This window comes from Scyliorhinus torazame, chromosome 9 (assembly GCF_047496885.1).
Source record: "Scyliorhinus torazame isolate Kashiwa2021f chromosome 9, sScyTor2.1, whole genome shotgun sequence".
NCBI classification, from domain to species: domain Eukaryota; kingdom Metazoa; phylum Chordata; class Chondrichthyes; order Carcharhiniformes; family Scyliorhinidae; genus Scyliorhinus; species Scyliorhinus torazame.
In genome coordinates this window covers 95,794,745-95,812,516 of record NC_092715.1, presented here as the reverse complement: position 1 = coordinate 95,812,516, position 17,772 = coordinate 95,794,745, and the positions used below count along the sequence as shown (strand labels likewise).

The following is a 17,772-nucleotide window of genomic DNA, read 5'->3' as shown; positions in this document are numbered from 1 at the left end:
ATACTGGCACTGGAGCGGGTCCAGCGGAGATTCACACGGATGATCCCAGGAATGGTAGGCCTAACATACGATGAACGTCTGAAGATCCTGGGATTATATTCATTGGAGTTTAGGAGATTGAGGGGAGATCTAATAGAAACTTACAAGATAATGAATGGCTTAGATAGGGTGGATGTAGGGAAGTTGTTTCCATTAGCAGGGGAGACTAGGACCCGGGGGCACAGCCTTAGAATAAAAGGGAGTCACTTTAGAACAGAGATGAGGAGAAATGTCTTCAGCCAGAGAGTGGTGGGTCTGTGGAATTCATTGCCACAGAGGGCGGTGGAGGCTGGGACGTTGAGTGTCTTTAAGACAGAAGTTGATAAATTCTTGATTTCTCGAGGAATTAAGGGCTATGGAGAGAGAGCGGGTAAATGGAGTTGAAATCAGCCATGATTGAATGGTGGAGTGGACTCGATGGGCCGAATGGCCTTACTTCCACTCCTATGTCTTATGGTCTTATGGTCTTATGGAGATTCAGGATGCTGTACCCGTCATGTATCAAGGCAGGGAGCACATTTTCATGGTCCCTGTGGATGCTGACATTGGAGCTGACCGGGCCAAGCTGCGGGCCGAATTTAACAAAATGAAGGTCGCGCTGTACAGAAACGGTGTGCGATTCGGAATGCTGTACCCAGCCAAGCTCTGGGTCACGTATCAAAGCAGAGAGAACATTTTCATGGTTCCTGCGGATGTTGACAAGTTTGTCGCAGAGAACGGTATGGAGAAGCTGCAGCAGGGGCAGCGGTGAAGAACCCGTTGAAGGAGACTCTTGGGCTTCTGGTGACGGCGGGCGGGAGGCGGCCGCACAATGGAGGGCTCCCGTTCGGGAACGGCATTTTTGGGGCTTTAAGCCCGGTCCCAGGGTCCGCGGAGGCGGCAGAAGCAGGGAGAAGGCACTGAGGAGGCACAGTGAAGACACAGGCGAAAAAAAAAAACAAAGAAAAATGTCGAGGGTGAGCAAAGAAACGGCCGAAGAAAAACAGCTGAAGGTCCGTCGGGGAGTGGAAAGGTCACCGCAGGGTCACCAAGGAAAATGGAGGCTGGAGCACCAGGGAAGGCCGCACTGCTTACGGCTGAAGAAATAACTAAGGTGTGGCTGCGGAATTTGAAAAGCAGTTGGCGCAGATTGCGAAATGCATGGAGACGGTGAGGAAGGAGATGAGGGAGGTTTTGAGTGTGCTGGTGGAGGAGGCGGTTTCTCTGGTGAGGATGGAGGTGGCGAGCGCAATGGTGGAGGTGCGAGAGCAAGGGGAGGCACTGGAGGAAGTGGAGGAGACGTTATTGCAGCACGGTGATCAACTTGCCTTGATGGGGAAAGAGATGCGGAAGGTGATGAACACGAACAAGAATCTGAGAGGAAAAATGGAAGATCTGGAAAACAGATCCAGGCGACAGAATTTGAGGGTCGTGGGGCTGCCCGAAGGAGTTGAAGGACCGAAGCCGACTGAGTATTTTGCCGCGATGCTGGCAAAACTACTGGGGGAGGGGGAGGACCCCTCCCGATATGAACTGGATCGGGCTCATCGGTCATGGAGGCCTGTACCAAAGGCGAGTGAGCCGCCAAGGGCAGTGACTCTGTGCTTCCGTAGGTACAGTGTGAAGGAGAAGGTCCTGAGCTGGGCCAAGCAGAAGCGGGTGGTGCAGTGGGCTGGAGCTGGTATACGTGTATACCAGGACTTTACGGTGGAGCTGGCAAGGAGGCGGGCTGCCTTCAACCGGGTGAAGAGGGCACTGTACATTAGCAAGGTGCGGTGCGGCATTGTATATCCAGCGAAGCTGAGGGTGACTTACAAGCTCAGGGACTTTTATTTTGGAACGGCGGAAGCAGCGGAGGAGTTTGCGAAAACAGAAGGACTGTGGCAGAACTGACAAATTGAGGAATGGCCATGTGCCGATGTAACCTCATGACTGCATTTTCCTCTTTTTTGTATCACTGCGCGCGGGTGTAAGATTAAGGGTGACTACGGGTAATCCCTGATTCCTTTTTGTCATTTGTTTATGTAAACATGCGGGTTGAGGTTTGGGGGTTGGTGGGTAGATGGGATTGTTGTTATTATGGGGACTGACATATCTTGCTGATTATTGTTTAGTGTTGATGGGTGCAAATGTGGGAGAAAATGTGAAAAAGGAGGAGAAGTAAAACATTTTTTTTAAAAAGGAGACTCTTATAATGCAATGTTTTAACAAAAAACGTTCTCTCCCTTTTACAGTCTGTACGGGCAACAGTAGCCCATTGCCACAGCGACTGCTTTACGTGGGAGAACACTGCTTCGGTTTGGAGACGCGAGCGGTAAGAGAGGGAAGGATGAGCAAGTACAGCTAAGCACAGGGGAAGGTGAGGGAAATGGTGGACAGAGAGCCCAGAGATCAGGCAACTGGAGGAAGTGCAACAAGCTCCGGGAGGGGGCCACCACACTAGCAAGGTAGCTAGCACCGGGATTCATGAAGAAGAAAGAGGCTGCGGCGCATCCCCTGCAAGGGGAAGGCACCTGGCATGGGGGGTAGGGGGGGGAACAGATAGCGGGCATGGAGGGTTAACCATGAGAAGAAGCAGTGGAAAAGGGGAACGGGTGTTAGCTACGGGATGGGAGGGAGAAAGAAGATGGGTGTGGGGGGGGGGGGGCGGGGAGAGAGAAGACACCATAAGGGAGAAATAGGTGAAGAAAGATGGAGGGCATTAGACTGGCTACAACAGACCACACGTGGTGACGTGGAACAAAAGGGCGCTGCAGACAACCATTTGGGAAGGTCCCTGGACAAAGCAAAACCCCGGAGTGCAAGAACTCATGCAAACTCACAGTTAGTGGCCATGTTGGGTGCCCCTGGACAAAGGGAGAAACCCCGGAGCACAGGGGCCTGAGCTCAAGAGGAAAACAGTGACCGTGACCACCTTGGGCGGCCCCCTAACAAAGGGAAAACCCGCAATGCAGGGGCACGTTTAACAGGTAAGTATGGTTGATACCACAGGAGTGGCGGACAAAAACCACCCATCGGGATAGTTACCTGGAACGTTAGAGGACTTAACGGCCCAGTGAAAAGATCCAGAGTCTTCGCCCATCTGAAAAGTACGAAAACCGATATAGTCTTCCTCCAAGAGACACACCTGAGGGAGAAGGACCGACTGCGGGTAAGTAAGGGCTGGGTGGGACAGACCTGCATTCCTGCTACGGGTTGAGGGCCATTTTGTTAAATAAGAGGAAGATGTTCACGGCGACAAAGACGGTTACGGACCCAGGGGGACGGTATGTCATGGTCAGCGGTGCCGGTAGTCCCCGTTAACGTGGGACAACTGGGAGTTCATGAAGAACAACTGCTCTCAACTGGGACAACACGGAGTTCATAAAGAAGACAATGGCGGAAATCCCCAAAATAGATACGCACCAACTGATCATGGCGGGTGGGGGGATGGGGGGGAGACTTTAACCGTGTACAGGACCCATGGATGGACAGGTTGAACCCCAAAACGGGAAAGACCTCCAACATTGCGAAGGAATACAGCCTTCTCATGGAGCAGATGACGAATGTGATATAAAATAGTTACTTTAGGGATATTAGTTAATGTAATGTAGAAATAAGCCACTTTGATTCTGGCAGATAGAGACAAAGGGATTTGAGACCGCATGGAAAAAGCAGGAAGAGGTGTGTCTACGAGAGTGATGCTGCATTGATAGGGGCCAGAGAAAGGGATTGGAAGTGAGCCAATCAGAATAGATCAAACAGGTCAGGAGGGATATGGGCTGACCTATGGGCGTCGAGTATGTGAAACTTGATTCCATTTGAATTGATTTGCAGAGATCCCTTTGGCTCTTTGTTCATTCGCTTTCTGGGATATAGGAGACTGGATGTCTCTTATGTTTCTATGAAATGAATCAAGCTTGCAAGCTAAATAAAATAACTTCTTTTTACGTGCGAATCCATCTCGACTTTTATTGAGGCCAGACTGACGGAGAAAGAAATTTGGGAATCAACTCAGATGGGTCGGTGGACACATGGCAATTCACCCACCCGAGGGAGAAGGAGTGCTCCTTCTCCCAAGTACATAACGTCTATTCACTTCTTTGTAGTGGGGAAATCAGTGCTTCCAAGGCTGGTTAGGGCAGAGTACTCCGCGATCATAATCTCCGACCACGGTGCATATTATATGGATGTGAGGTTGGAGACGTGCCGTGCCCAACGCCCCCCATGGAGGTTGAACACGGCCCTCCTGGCCGACAAGGCTTTTTGCGAGAAAATATCACAGGCCATAGACGAGTATATTACTATTAACCAGAATGGGGAGGTCTCACTCTCCACGTTCTGGGAGGCGCTGAAGGCTGTGATCAGGGGAGAAATTATTGCTTATAAAGCAGGAGAGATGGGAAGAGAGGGCGGCTAGTCAACTCCATACTGGAAGTACACCGGCGATACTCCAAGGCCCCGGCCATAGAACTCCCAGCGGAGAGAAAAAAGCTACAGGTGGACTTTGGCCTGCTCTCCACATGGTAAGCAGTGCACCAACTCCATCAGGCAGGGGGGGACCCTGTACGATGGCGGAGACAAGACTAGCTGCCTGCTGGCTCACCAGCTGAGAAATCAGGCAGCCACGTGGGAAATAATACAAACCAGGCACAGATCAGGAACAGCAGAGGCAAATTAGTAGCAGATCGGACAAGGTCAACAAAGTGTTTAAGACCTTCTACCAGGGGCTGTACACCTTGGAGTCTCCAGTAGGGGACTCGGGGATGAAGCAGTTCCTTGATGTACTGGACATGCCAGTCGTGGGATGCAGTCGGTTTCCCGACGGACCTCTACAAAGGATTTGCGACAGCACTGACCCCGCACCTACGGGAGATATTCACAAACCCATTTGAAACAGTGTGCATGCACCAAGTGGACCTAAGTTTTATAGAAACTTCAAGGTGAGTGCAACATACATAGCCTACCTTTTTTAATGTATTTTATTCCAAACATATTCAAAATTCCAAAACATAAATAAATCGGAAGCTCTACCCTCTCCTGCAGCTCTTCCAGACTTGCAAACCTTTCCTCCAGGTATAGGCCCCTCTCCCTCACCAGCCCCACTTCTCTCCACCTCCTATACATGCCATCCGTCTCCCACGGCTTGAACCCATGGTTCTCTCACAGCGGTGTTAACACCGTCATCCCCTCCATCCTAAAATGGATCCTCAGCTGGTTCCACACCCTAATCGTGGACTGTACGACTGGGTTGTCAGTATATTTCCTCAGTGCCAGCAGTAGTGCGACCTTCACCATGGGCCTTAGGCTGGACTTCCTACAGGACTCCTCCTCCATCCTAACCCATTCTAACCACCTTCCAATCCTGCTCCTTCCAACCACCGTCTCACTTTCTCCACATTCACCACCCAATAATAATGCAGCAGATTCGGTAACGCCAAACCCCCTTTCTGCCTCTGTCTCTGTCGCAGGGCCCTCTTCATCAGCAGTACCTTCCCCGCCTATATAAACTTTTAAATAGTTTCCGGAAAATGGCATTCGGAATGAAGATCGGAAGGGTCTGGAATACAAACAGGAACCTTGGCAGGTTACCACCTGGACCGTCCCTGCCAGTTGCGGGTGTAACTTACCCCAACTCCTAAAGTCCTCTTTTACCTCCTCCGCTAACTTTGCTAGGTTCCATTTGTGTATCGTCGCCCACTCCCCCATCACCTGGACCCCCAAATACCGAAACTTATCCCTGGCTATCCTGAATGGCAACACTCCCAAACTGGTTACCCGACCCGTCTCATTCACCAAAAACACATCGCTTTTCCCATATTCATCTTATAACCCGTGAAGGCCCCGAACATCTCTAATAAGCCCATAATTCTCCTCATACTCTCCAGTGAGTCTGATACGAACAGCAGCACATTGTTTACATGCAGCAACATCCGGTGTTCCGTACTCCCCCCCCCGTAATCCCCTGCCACTCTGCTGACCCCCTAAGGGTCATCCCCAAGAGCTCTATCGCCAGCGCAAACAATGGCAACAGTCGACACCCCTGCCTTGTTCCCCTGTGCAACCTGAAGCTCCACAAGCTCATCTCGTTTGTCTGTACACTCGCCACCGAGGCCAAGTACAGCCGAGGCATCCACGTCACGAACTTCAGCCCAAACCCAAACCTTTCCAGAACCTTGATCAAGTGCCGTCACTCCACCCGGTCGAAAACCTTATACATCTTATACATGGTCTACCTGCCATTGCACTGCACTACTCCTGTTTCACTAAACGCAATTCTGTTGGGAAAGACCAGTTCTTGCCTTCCAACTCCATGCCAAGTTGGTCTTTATGGATTGCACTGTGCTGCTGGACTCTTGGACCATCCCATTACACTGACCAGGATCAGTACTGTGCCTGGCATTGGGGAATTCAGGGGTCTTCTGCCCCCTGTGCCACCCACCATTGTCTATCAGGACAACACTGTGCTGCAGGACTCATGTAGCCTCTACTCCAATGGATCGAAGTTTGACCAGGGGTGGGGTGATGAAGACAAGGGTGTCTAGGTGGAAGGAAGGTTTCCCAGCATTTGGACCATGTAGTTCGTCGGATCCTTGCCCTCGATTCCCTCTGGCAGGTACACTTTCTGATGTTCTGCCTCGACTGATTTTCTTGGTTTTCCACCTTTCCTTTCAGGCTCCCCTGGGTTGCCACCAACTTCTTGATTCCAGCCTCCAGGGCGCCGATTCGGTCACTCGTCCATCAATGCTTTCTCCAGCTTCTTTATTGTGCTGCCCTGGGCCTCCAGTCTCCTTCCCATGCTGTTGAGGGTCACCTGCATGGTGACCAGCCCCTCTGTCACTGCCACTTTGACTGCCATCTTTATTCAACCTTAATGTTGTCTCTCATCTCCGTCAGTTCCCTGGTGGGGAACGTGTTCCATCCATCGCCTGGCTGGGGGGGGAGTGGGGGCAGCTCGCTTTTCGCGTTGCCAGTCTCCCTTATTCGGGGGGTGATGGGGACCCATCGCCTCATGGTGCTGCTGATTCGTTTGCTCGCTGCTCTTGCCCCTTGTTTTTGGTGTCCCTGTGGTATCTTGAGCTGCTGCCTCCTGGCATTCTTGCTATATAGTGTGTCGTTGAGGGTGAGGTGATGTTTTAGTCCAATTTTGTGGGCTAAATTTGGTTAAAAGTGCCTATTATTCTGTCTTATGGAGGAGAGCCACCTGATGTGTGACTACTCAGCACATCCCCGTAACCGAATGTCCGGTTTAGATTTATTTTCATGTGATACGAGGTACAGTGAAAAGTATTGTTCTGCATAGAGACCAGGCAGATCGTTCCATACATGAAAAACACAGGACATACAATAAATACACAATGTAAATACATAGACATAGACATTGGGTAACGTATACGGCGTGTTGTGCTACACATCAGAGAAGATGGGTGGAGAGATCAGTTCAGTCCATAAGAGGGTCATTCAGGTGTCTGGTAACAGCAGGGAAGAAGCTGTTTTGGAATCTGTTAGTGCGTGTTTTCTGACCTTTGTATCTTCTGTCCTTTTGTATCTTCTGGGTATACGACAGTGTGTATTTTGGAATAATATAGATCAACTGTTCTTCTCTCCTTTTTCTCTCTATTTTTCAAAGAATACATGCCATTGGAACCCTGTGCCTTTTTCACTTTGAATCTTCTGAACTATTTCCTGACTATCTCTTGCATTCCAAGGATGTTTCAAGGTCCCGAATGTGATAGAATGTCAGCAACTGTGCCCTCAAGTGTCAACCTTGATTTAGTGGCAGTATTCTCACCCTGAGTCAATATATCTTAGATTCTACTCCAGCATAATCTGGACTGTCACTCCAGTGGAGTGCTGAGTAAGTGCCATCTCTCAGATGAGAGTCTTGTCTACCCTCTGAAGATGGTGTAAATGATCCGGTGGCAATATTCAGGAGGAGCAAAGGCAATTCCTTGTAATTCTAGACAATATTTATGCCTCAACCAGCACTACCAGAAACAGATTATCCAGTCATTTACCTCATTGCTGTTTGGAATCTTGCTGTTTGCAAATTGATTGCAGTGGTTCTCCACAATAGTAACAACGCCCCAACATGCTTTCATCCATTCTGAAATGCTTTATGGCTGCCTGAGGTTGTAAAATATGGTATTTAAATGGAAGTGTTTAAAATGGTGCTGGAAAGAGAGTCTCACTGTTGAAGTTTTTCATCTTGCACTGATCAGGACGAATGCAGGAATTCCAAATCTCAGTCACAACAATTTATACCACAGGGCATCTCAAATTGCTTTACAGTCAGTTCAATACTTGAGAGGTGGAGCCACTGTAGGAAGATTATAATGCAGGTGAGCTGCAGACCACCCTTGGACAGAGACACCAAGGAGCTAATGTGGATAAATCACTGCTTCTGAAGATGAGTGTAATTCATGCCCATGCTCTATCGGAGTGAGAAACATGAACCTGGAGAGCATTTGTTAAATGATCTCATGGTGTTCATAATCATGTGTTAATACCTAAGTCCAGCGCAAGTGTCAATGGAATAAACATTCAATCCCTTCATGCTGAAATCTTCTGGGATTGATTGCGGAATTGACACATCAGAGTTAACTTGTGGTAAATTAGGGGACACAGATTTGAAAAATGAACACTGGCAGTCACAGTACATGGTTATTCACTCAACAGCACTCACATTTCATAGAATTTACAGTGCCGAAGGATGCCATTCAGCCCATCGAGTCTGCACCTACCCTTGGAAAGAGCACCCTACTTAAGCCCACACCTCCACTCTATCCCCTTTATCCCCGTAACCCAACCTTTTTGGACACTTAGGGCAATTTAGAATGGCCAGTCCACCTAACCTGCACATCTTTGGACTGTGGGAGGAAACCGGAGCACCCGGAGGAAACCCACGCAGACACGGGGAGAACATGCAGACTCCGCACAGACAGTGACCCAAGCCGGGAATCGAATCTGGGACCCTGGAGCTGTGAAGCAACTATGCTAATCACTATGCTACTGTGCTGCCCACATAAATGTAAGCAAAATATAAATCGGACCTGCTGAGTTTTTCCAACATTCTGTTATTGCCTCACATAAATATATCTTTTTATACCATTGTGGTGGCACGTTACGATAGGCACAATATGAAGAGAAACATTTGTGGTCCAGACTGGGATCTGCACAGTAAGATACATGTTGATGAAAAATAAATATTGCTATTGTAGAAACATCTTGTGACATACCTCATGAAGATGAAAAAAATCAGCATATGCTCATCATTAATATCGTAAGAAGATGCAATCATCTATAGCATCTTTACCAGAGTGAAAACATCTCCAAATTAATTTTTGGTTACCATTGGAGTAATTTTGTACCTGTAATAACCTGTGCCAAACCCCCAGTTGGCATTATTTAGCAGCAGACAATAAAGTAACATCACAATGATGCCATTAACTTATGTTTACACAGAGCTTTTTAAAAAATAAATTTAGAGTACCCAATTCATTTTTTCCAATTAAGGGGCAATTGTAGCATTATCAATCCACCTACCCAGCACGTCTTTTGGGTTGTGGGGGCGAAACCCATGTAAACACAGGGAGAATGTGCGAACTCCACACGGACAGTGACCCAGAGCCGGGATCGAACCTGGGACCTCAGCGCCGTGAGGCAGCAATGCTAACCACTGCGCCACCGTGCTGCCCCGATGTTTACACAGAGCTGACCACAGCCACTCCTATCAGTTACTTTACAAGTTTACAACACTTGCAACACAAAACTTCAAAATGATTTGCAATATTACCTCATGGTGACAACTGAGTACCATTTCCTTTCATACGCCATCTATGGCATATCAATAATGGTGTATAATTCCTATTTTATGGAAGTATTCTTTCGGGGTTTAAGTGCATTTTAACATGTACCTGGCATATCAGACTGGCAAGCCATTAATTACTGCAGGGAATTACTATGTTATAAATTAGATAAAATGGTGGGACTTCCTCTGTTTCATTGTCAATATTTAATTGTTATATAAAACTTTCCAACATGAGATAAGAATGTCAGCGGCTGTGCTGTGTAGGGGCTGGTTTAGCATAGTGGACTGAACAGCTGGTTTATAATGCAGAAAAGGCCAGCAGCGCTGATTCAATTCCTGTACCAGCCTCCCCGAACAGGTGACGAGGGACTTTCCACAGTAACTTCATTTGAAGCCTACTTGTGACAATAAGCCATTTGCATTTTCATTTCATTTTCGTGTAGTAACATTGGGTGCGATTTAACGGGAGAAGTTCTAAGTGGTGTATCAGGTGCAGCTTCCCGGGTGCTTCACGACAGCTGCGCCAGCGAGTTCGCAGCCCATATTTAGCTGCACTTAGTGCCCTATCCTGTCAGCTGAGTCGCCTGGATCGTGCCTTGGAGCTCCCCGCTAACAAGGGGGAGTTGCTCATAAATATTCCCTCCGAACAGACTCCAGTCAGCACACAGCAAAGCCACTACATAGACCTACTCCACCTGTCATAATATCCACTTATGTATAAAATGAGATGCAGACAGGCAGTGATTGACACACAGGATAACCAATGAACACACACGACACAGAACAACCAATCACCAGACAGGGCACCACCTCTATAAAGCCCACAGGGCATTAAGACTCTCTCTCTCTCTCAGGACACAGCTACTGAGATAGTTAGAGTGCACCATCTCCATGTGGTAGAGAGCTAGGGCGTCATTCTCCGACCCCCTGCCGGGTCGGAGAATGGCCGTTGGCCGTCGTGAATCTCGCCCCCGCCCCCGCCGAAGTCTCCGGTACCGGAGATTGGGCGGGGGCGGGAATCAGGCCGCGCCGGTTGGCGGGACCCCCCGCTCAATTCTCCGGCCCGGATGGGCCGAAATCCCGCCCAGAAATTGCCTGTCCCGCCGGCGTAAGTCAAAGCTAGTATTTACCGGCGGGACCAGGCGGCGTGGGCAGGCTCCGGGGTCCTGGGGGGGGGCGCGGGGCGATCTGACCCCGGGGGGTGCCCCCACGGTGGCCTGGCCCACGATCGGGGCCCACCGATCCGCGGGTGGGCCTGTGCCGTGGGGGCACTCTTTCCCTTCCGCCTCCGCCACGGCCTCCACCATGGCGGAGGCGAAAGAGACTCTCCCCACTGCGCATGTGCGGGAAACTGTCGGCGGCCGCTGACGCTCCCGCGCATGCGCCGCATTTCCGCGCCAGCTGGCGGGGCACCAAACGCCATTTCCGCCAGCTGGCGGGGCAACAAACGCCATTTCCGCCAGCTGGTGGGGCGGAAATCCCTCCGGCGCCGGCCTGGCCCCTCAATGTTGGGGCTCGGCCCCCAAAGATGTGGAGCATTCCGCACCTTTGGGCCGGCGCGATGCCCGTCTGGCGCCGTTTTTGGCGCCAGTCAGCGGACATCGCGCCGTTGGGGGAGAATTTCGCCCCATGTCTGGTCAAGCCAGTAGGAGGTTATCAGTTAGATTACTAGAGTGTAAACTCACAGCAGATTATGTACAGCAATCAGCAAGTTCAATAAAACAGTGTTGGACCATCTCCTGTGTCGGAAGCCTGTTGCTAGTTTCACTGCATCCAGTTGCAGTCAACGTTGAACCAACTCACTTAACACATCATGGTACCAGGGAGCTATTAATTCTAACTGCTGGACGCCATTGAGGCGAGATGGGACAACCTGGGTCGGAAGATCAGCCACAGGGCCGCCAATCCCACCTGTGAGCTAGAGGCAGCAGCTGTCAGTTTGGGCAGCATGACCAGGTAGCACAGTAGTTAGCACTATTGCTTCACAGCTCCAAGATCCCAGGTTCGATTCCGGCTTGGGTCACTGTCTGTGTGGAGTCTGCACGTTCTCCCCGTGTCTGCGTGGGTTTCCTCCGGGTACTCCGGTTTCCTCCCACATGTCCCGAAAGACGTGCTGTTAGGTACTTTGGACATTCTGAATTCTACCTCTGTGTACCCGAACAGGCACCAGAATGTGGTGACTAGGGGTTTTTCACAGTAACTTCATTGCAGTGTTAATGTAAGCCTACTTGTGGCAATAAAGAGTATTATACTATTATTATTATTGGAGGACCTCAGTTTAGTTCAGGAAGAAGAGCAATGACCTCCACCGGGCCGTAGGGTAAGTTAACATCGGCCCCCTGACATCATTCACGCCTGCCACCACCCTGACAGTCCCCTCTAATCTTTCCACCCACCTCCCCCAACAAGTCAGTGGATGGCACCTCAACCCCCGCTCCAGCATAATACCCCGCCTGTGTCCCAGCACACTCTGGCACAAACCAGCACAACCCATCCATGCCCAGCAGCGGTTCCCACACGTTCCACTAGCCATAGCCTCCCCCACCCCTCCCCAATTGATCAAGCGTGCAGCTCACATTGCCCTCTCTTTGTCCCCGGAGGAGAAGTTAGCCCATAATAGGTGGGAAAGGGCCAGGCGGGTGGCGGGGCTCCGGACATCAGTGTCCTCATCGTCTATGAGGAATGGGCCTTGGAAATTACGGGGTTGGTCGAGGATAGAGCAGGCACCAAGAACGAGCCCCTCCACCCAGATGACTTGTCTCAAGTGAGTTGTTCATGTTCTTCCCTCTCACTGACCACATGTCCATCCTCCCACAGGATCTCAATCCGATGGGGCCAGGCCATCCAGGGTCGCCCCTACTCACCCACCCCTGCCGCCCAAGAGTCCACCTCATAGGAGAGCTCCGAGGATACCATCATCAAGGTGTCACAGCTATCATCATTCTCGTTGCTTGTGGCAAGTCCTGAACGACATAACGGGCTGCAAAGCGAAGCTGAGCAGTATCTCCGGCAGAAATGCACCCCTTCCCAATGAACTCAATGCATCTGTGCTTGGTTCGAGTAGGAAACCAGATATCCACTGTTGAGTGCTCCAGCAGCCCAAAACAAACCATACCCACTGTCACAGCTTCCAAAGTCAGATAGGCCTTCCTGAAAGTGAAGGCGATGGGTCCGTACGGGATCCCTGGACGTGAACTCAGAGCCTGCGCTGACCAGCTGGCAGATGTGTTTGCGGACATCTTTAACCTCTTCCTACTCCGCTCCGAGGTCCCCACCTGCTTCAAGAAGACCATCATCATACTGGTGCCAACGAAGAACCAGGCAACGTGCCTCAATGACTACCATCCAGTGGCCCTGACATCAATCGTAATGAAGTGCTTCGAGAGGTTGGTCATGAAGCGCATCAACTCCATACTCCAAGAATGTCTAGATCCAATGTAATTGGCATACCTCCGCAACCGGTCCACAGCAGACGCCATCTCCCTGGTCCTACACTCATTCCTAGAGCATCTCAACAATAAGGACTCCTATATCAGACTCCTATTTATTGATTATAGCTCTGCCTTCAACACCATAATCCCAGCCAAGCTCATATCAAAGCTCCAAAACCTAGGACTTGTCTCCTCACTCTGCGACTGGATCCTCGACTTTCTGACCCACAGACCACAATCAGTAAGAAAAAAACAACAATAGTCCTCAATACCGGGGCCCTGCAAGGCTGCGTATTTAGCCCCCTACTACTCCCTGTACACACACGACTGCGTGGCGAAATTTGGTTCCAACTCCATATACAAGTTTGCTTACGGCACGACCATAGTGGGTTGGATCTTGAACAACGAGTCAAAATACAGGAGGGAGATAGAAACCTAGTGGAGTGGTGGAACGACAATAATGTAACCCTCAATGCCAGCAAAACTAAAGAGCTGGTCATTGACTTCAGGAAGCAAAGTACTGTACACACCCTGTCTGCATCAACTGAGGTGGAGATGATTAACAGCTTCAAATTCCTAGGGCTGCACATCACCAAACATCTGTCCTGGTCCACCCACGTCGATGCTACCACCAAGAAAGCACAACAAATCCAATCCAATCCCCATCCTCCGCCAATGCCGAGACTTTCACCTCGGTGGACAACATTAGTGGGCAGGCTTCTGGGGCACAATCTCGTGAGCACCACACAGATGCTGTTACACATCAGGTGGAGACAGGAACATCCAAGGTAGTCAGCAGTCGGAGGTCTGCTGGATCCCAGGACTCAGCTGAGTCCCATTGTCGAGGCGCTAGAGAGCCTGCTCCAAGTGCAGGTGGGCATTGCCGATGCACTGGACAGGATGTCACAGGTGAAGGTGGGCATTGCCGAGGCACTCGACAGGAAGCCCCAGGTGCAGGTGGGCACTGCCTGGGCACTCGACAGGATGTCCCAGGTGCAGGTGGGCACTGCCGGGGCACTCTCACGCATGACCCAGACACTGAGGAGCATCACTGAGGATGCCAATACCATAGTGCAAACAATGGGGAGGCCCAAAGGCCGGCAGGGCCGGATGACTCAGAGGCCTTTGGAGCTCACTCCAACTGCCTCTCTGTCCCATGGAGATCCCCAGAGCTCCAGGACCACCATTCGGAAGGAAGGAGTGCTGAAGGCCGACCCAATGTCTTCCACTAGTGAGACGGAGGATGTCTCCACCTCACCCGAATCCCCCCTCCTGACACCAGTGCCTCGCCAGGTCAGCAGGTAGAAAAGGGTAGCATGGCAATGCCAGTGACACTGACAAGTCAACCGGGGCCCTCCGGCTCCAGGTCCTCCAGAGGGCATCAAAGGCCACATGGCGCGAGAAGCAGCCGGCCGCCCTCACCTCTGAGATGCATCCTGGGGACCTGGACGTAGTTGCAGAGCATGGAAGCTTGCGAAGATTGAGGATCACGGAGTGCTCACTGGGAGGGTGGGGGGGAGAGGGGGGCACCATCTGTCGTTAGGGACAATGAGGGTTTCAAATGTTCCCAACTGAAACATGTTACACCTGATACATGCAAAGCCCCTGTCATGTTATTGCTCACAGCAGGCTTGCCTGCAACCCCCACCACCTGTTGCCTCTGTTCCCACCGCCTATTGCCCCCCGAGCAACAGTGGTCCTAAATCAGGAGTCTCCTGATGCAGACGAGGCGCAGGTGATGGGTGTGATCGGGCTGTCAGCAGAAAGACAGGAGTCAGACTGTGTCATAGGCTGAGGAGAACAAGAGCTAACCTCACAGTGGGTTATCAGCACCCTCCTGCCTTATATATTGATCCGCTGACAGTGCCGACACAGGCCCATCACCCTGGAGTGATGTTACACAGACTCTGGGAGAGTGGAACAGGGTAGTCGGGCGAAGGGGGACTGGTGTGTGTGGGAGGGTCGGGGAATGGGGGTGGTCAGTGGGGGGAGGGGGTGATGGGAGGAATCGGGTGGAGGGAGAATGGAGGGATTGGGGGAGAGGGAGAGGGAGTGAGCTGACGGACAAAGTCCCATACTATGAGAAACGGGCAAGGATGAGGACCTCCCTGACCCTTACCGGGCCCTAGTCGGCGCCTGTCCTCCATCCTCCGCCTGCCTCTGTGGGTCCACACTAAGCCGTCCTCCAACCCCTCCTGGTCTGGCCCATTATCATGCTCCCCAGACGATGCTGCATGTCACTCCTCCTCCCCAGCATGTTGCCCCTCCACTATGCCAGGTTGTGGAGGACACAGTATACCACCATCCCAGGAGGCCTTCTGGGGGCGGTCTACACAGTACACCACCAGAACGTTCCAGACATCGGAACTGCATTTTGAGCAGTCCGATGCACCGCTCAATGGCAGCATGAGTGACAACATGAGCCTCATTAAATTGGGTTTCTGCATCAGACTCCGGCCTCCGCACTGACACCATAAGCCAGGACCCCTTATGCCCAAGAGCCAACCCATCATCCTGGGGTAGCCATCGAAGATACAGGGATCGCAGAGTGTCCCAGGATTTAGCTGTCGTGCACACTCCCAGGGAAGCATGCATGTGCATGATGTGGAGGTGGTGGTCACAAACGAGTTGAACATTCAGGGAGTGGAACCCCTTTCTGTGAATCAAAGCTGCTCCCTGATGCTCTGGTGAGCGCAAGGTGATATGTGTGCCATCAGCTACCTGCTGGACCTGGGGCATCCTGGGGCATGTCGTTATGGATGCACTTGTGGGCCGTAGATTGTGAAATGCTGCACAAGTCCCCGCTCGAACCCGAGAATTAACTTGTGCCATAACGATTCAGGGCCGTGGTGACCTTCATGGCCACTGGGAGCAGGTGCTCACCTCCTCCACGAGGTATCAAGTCCGCACAGGTGCCGCACCATCTCCTTATTGAGATGGAGTCTCCTGCGGTACATGCTGTTCGACATCTTCTTGAACGACCAATGACGCCTATACACAATGGGTCATCGCTGGCGTCCCCCTCTGCGTCTCTCCCTGGCCTGATGGATGCTGAGTCTGCAGGGTGTGCAGTGGTCCCCTGCACATGGGGTGCCACCTCAAGCCTGCGTTGATGCTGCTGCCTTCGCCAGCATCTGGCTACCTGGGCTGCCATGAGCACCGAGGGCTGCCACTACGGGGGTCAACACCACCATCCTTTTGTTATATGTGAGGAATTGAAGAAGGTGAGATACCAACAATCAGTTCGGAATTCCACCCTGGATCCTCAAATCCCCCAAGCCTCCCCACCCACCATCCCTCAGAGTTCCATCCACTGAGCCAGTTGTGCTGGGGGATCCCGCTCTGCTCACTCACCAGCAGCCATAGCAGGAGACCCTAGACCCCAGACCCCTGCCAGGAAGATTAGGGGGATCAAGCTCAGGTGCCTCCCTGCTCCATGCACTCACCCTCTGGTCGCAGGGATATCCACAATGCTGAGGCACAGCACTCAGGTATTTGATTGTTGGCTGTTGCCTCTATGGTGTTGATGCAATAAAACTTGTCTGAGAATGCACGTGAGGATATTTTGTTTATTAAACAGTCAACAGTACCTTATTACAAAAAGATGAAAACAACTATTCAACAGCCCATATATTACACTAACCATGAAAAGACACCGCATACACATTTTTTACTACAAAATATCAGTGCAAACGTAAATCTGCAACAGTGCAGTTATACAAGGAAAACTAAACATACTTGGAACCTTAAACTGTCAACAATTAAGTATCCCGCCCCAGGCCACAGAAATAAACGAGGCGGCAGCATACAGCGACACAACCGGCAGGTATATCACATTAAACAGTCAACAATATAATAATGTCACCAGCAATCCAAAAAAAAATTCTTCAACACCCTCACCAAGTGGCCTGTTCAGAGCAGTCCGCCCCACCCTCCCCCTCCTGCAGCTCCCAGTAGTAGACCCTCAAAAATGTAAATAATCACACTGGAATGTCACACTCACGAAAGCACGCCAGAAAAGAGAGAGAGGACCCCTTCCCCCATTCCAGTGCGGTAGCAGTTCATCAAATATCCTCCTTTTCCTCACTCCAGGCCACAGGAGCAAAAGGGGAGGCAGAAAACACACAACCACCAGGTATAAAACATAAAACCGTCAACAGTACAATAAAGTCACCAGCAATTGGTAAGAACGTTTCCTCAACATACTTATGAAGCGGCCCGGCCAGAGCAGTCCACCTCTCTCTCCACACAGCACTCCCCGTCCCCTTGTGCAGCCCCAGCAGTACGCCCTCAAAGGTGGGAATGATCACCTTGGAAAGTATGACCGACACAGGGCATGCCAGAAGAGAGAAAGAGCACTCCTTCCCCCTCTCCAGTGCTGGTAGCAGGTCTCACCCCAGGCCACAGAAACAAAAGAGGCAGCAGCAAACAAACACACAACCTCCAGGCACAAAACATGAAACAGTCATCAATAGAATAAAGTCACCAGCAACAACAAAAGTGCTCCATTAATGCCGGAATGTCACACTGACG

The 17,772-nt window shown here is 51.0% G+C and overlaps 1 protein-coding gene across 1 annotated transcript in view; it reads right to left on the bottom strand.

Annotated features, from left to right (window-relative positions):
- Nucleotides 1-17,495, bottom strand: part of LOC140429379 (uncharacterized) — a 150,688-nt gene extending 133,193 nt beyond the window's left edge. The window contains exon 1 of the mRNA XM_072516272.1: nt 17,446-17,495. The gene's annotated coding sequence lies outside the window, so the exon portion shown is untranslated. The remainder of the gene's footprint in view (nt 1-17,445) is intronic.
- Nucleotides 17,496-17,772: the final 277 nt, after the last annotated feature.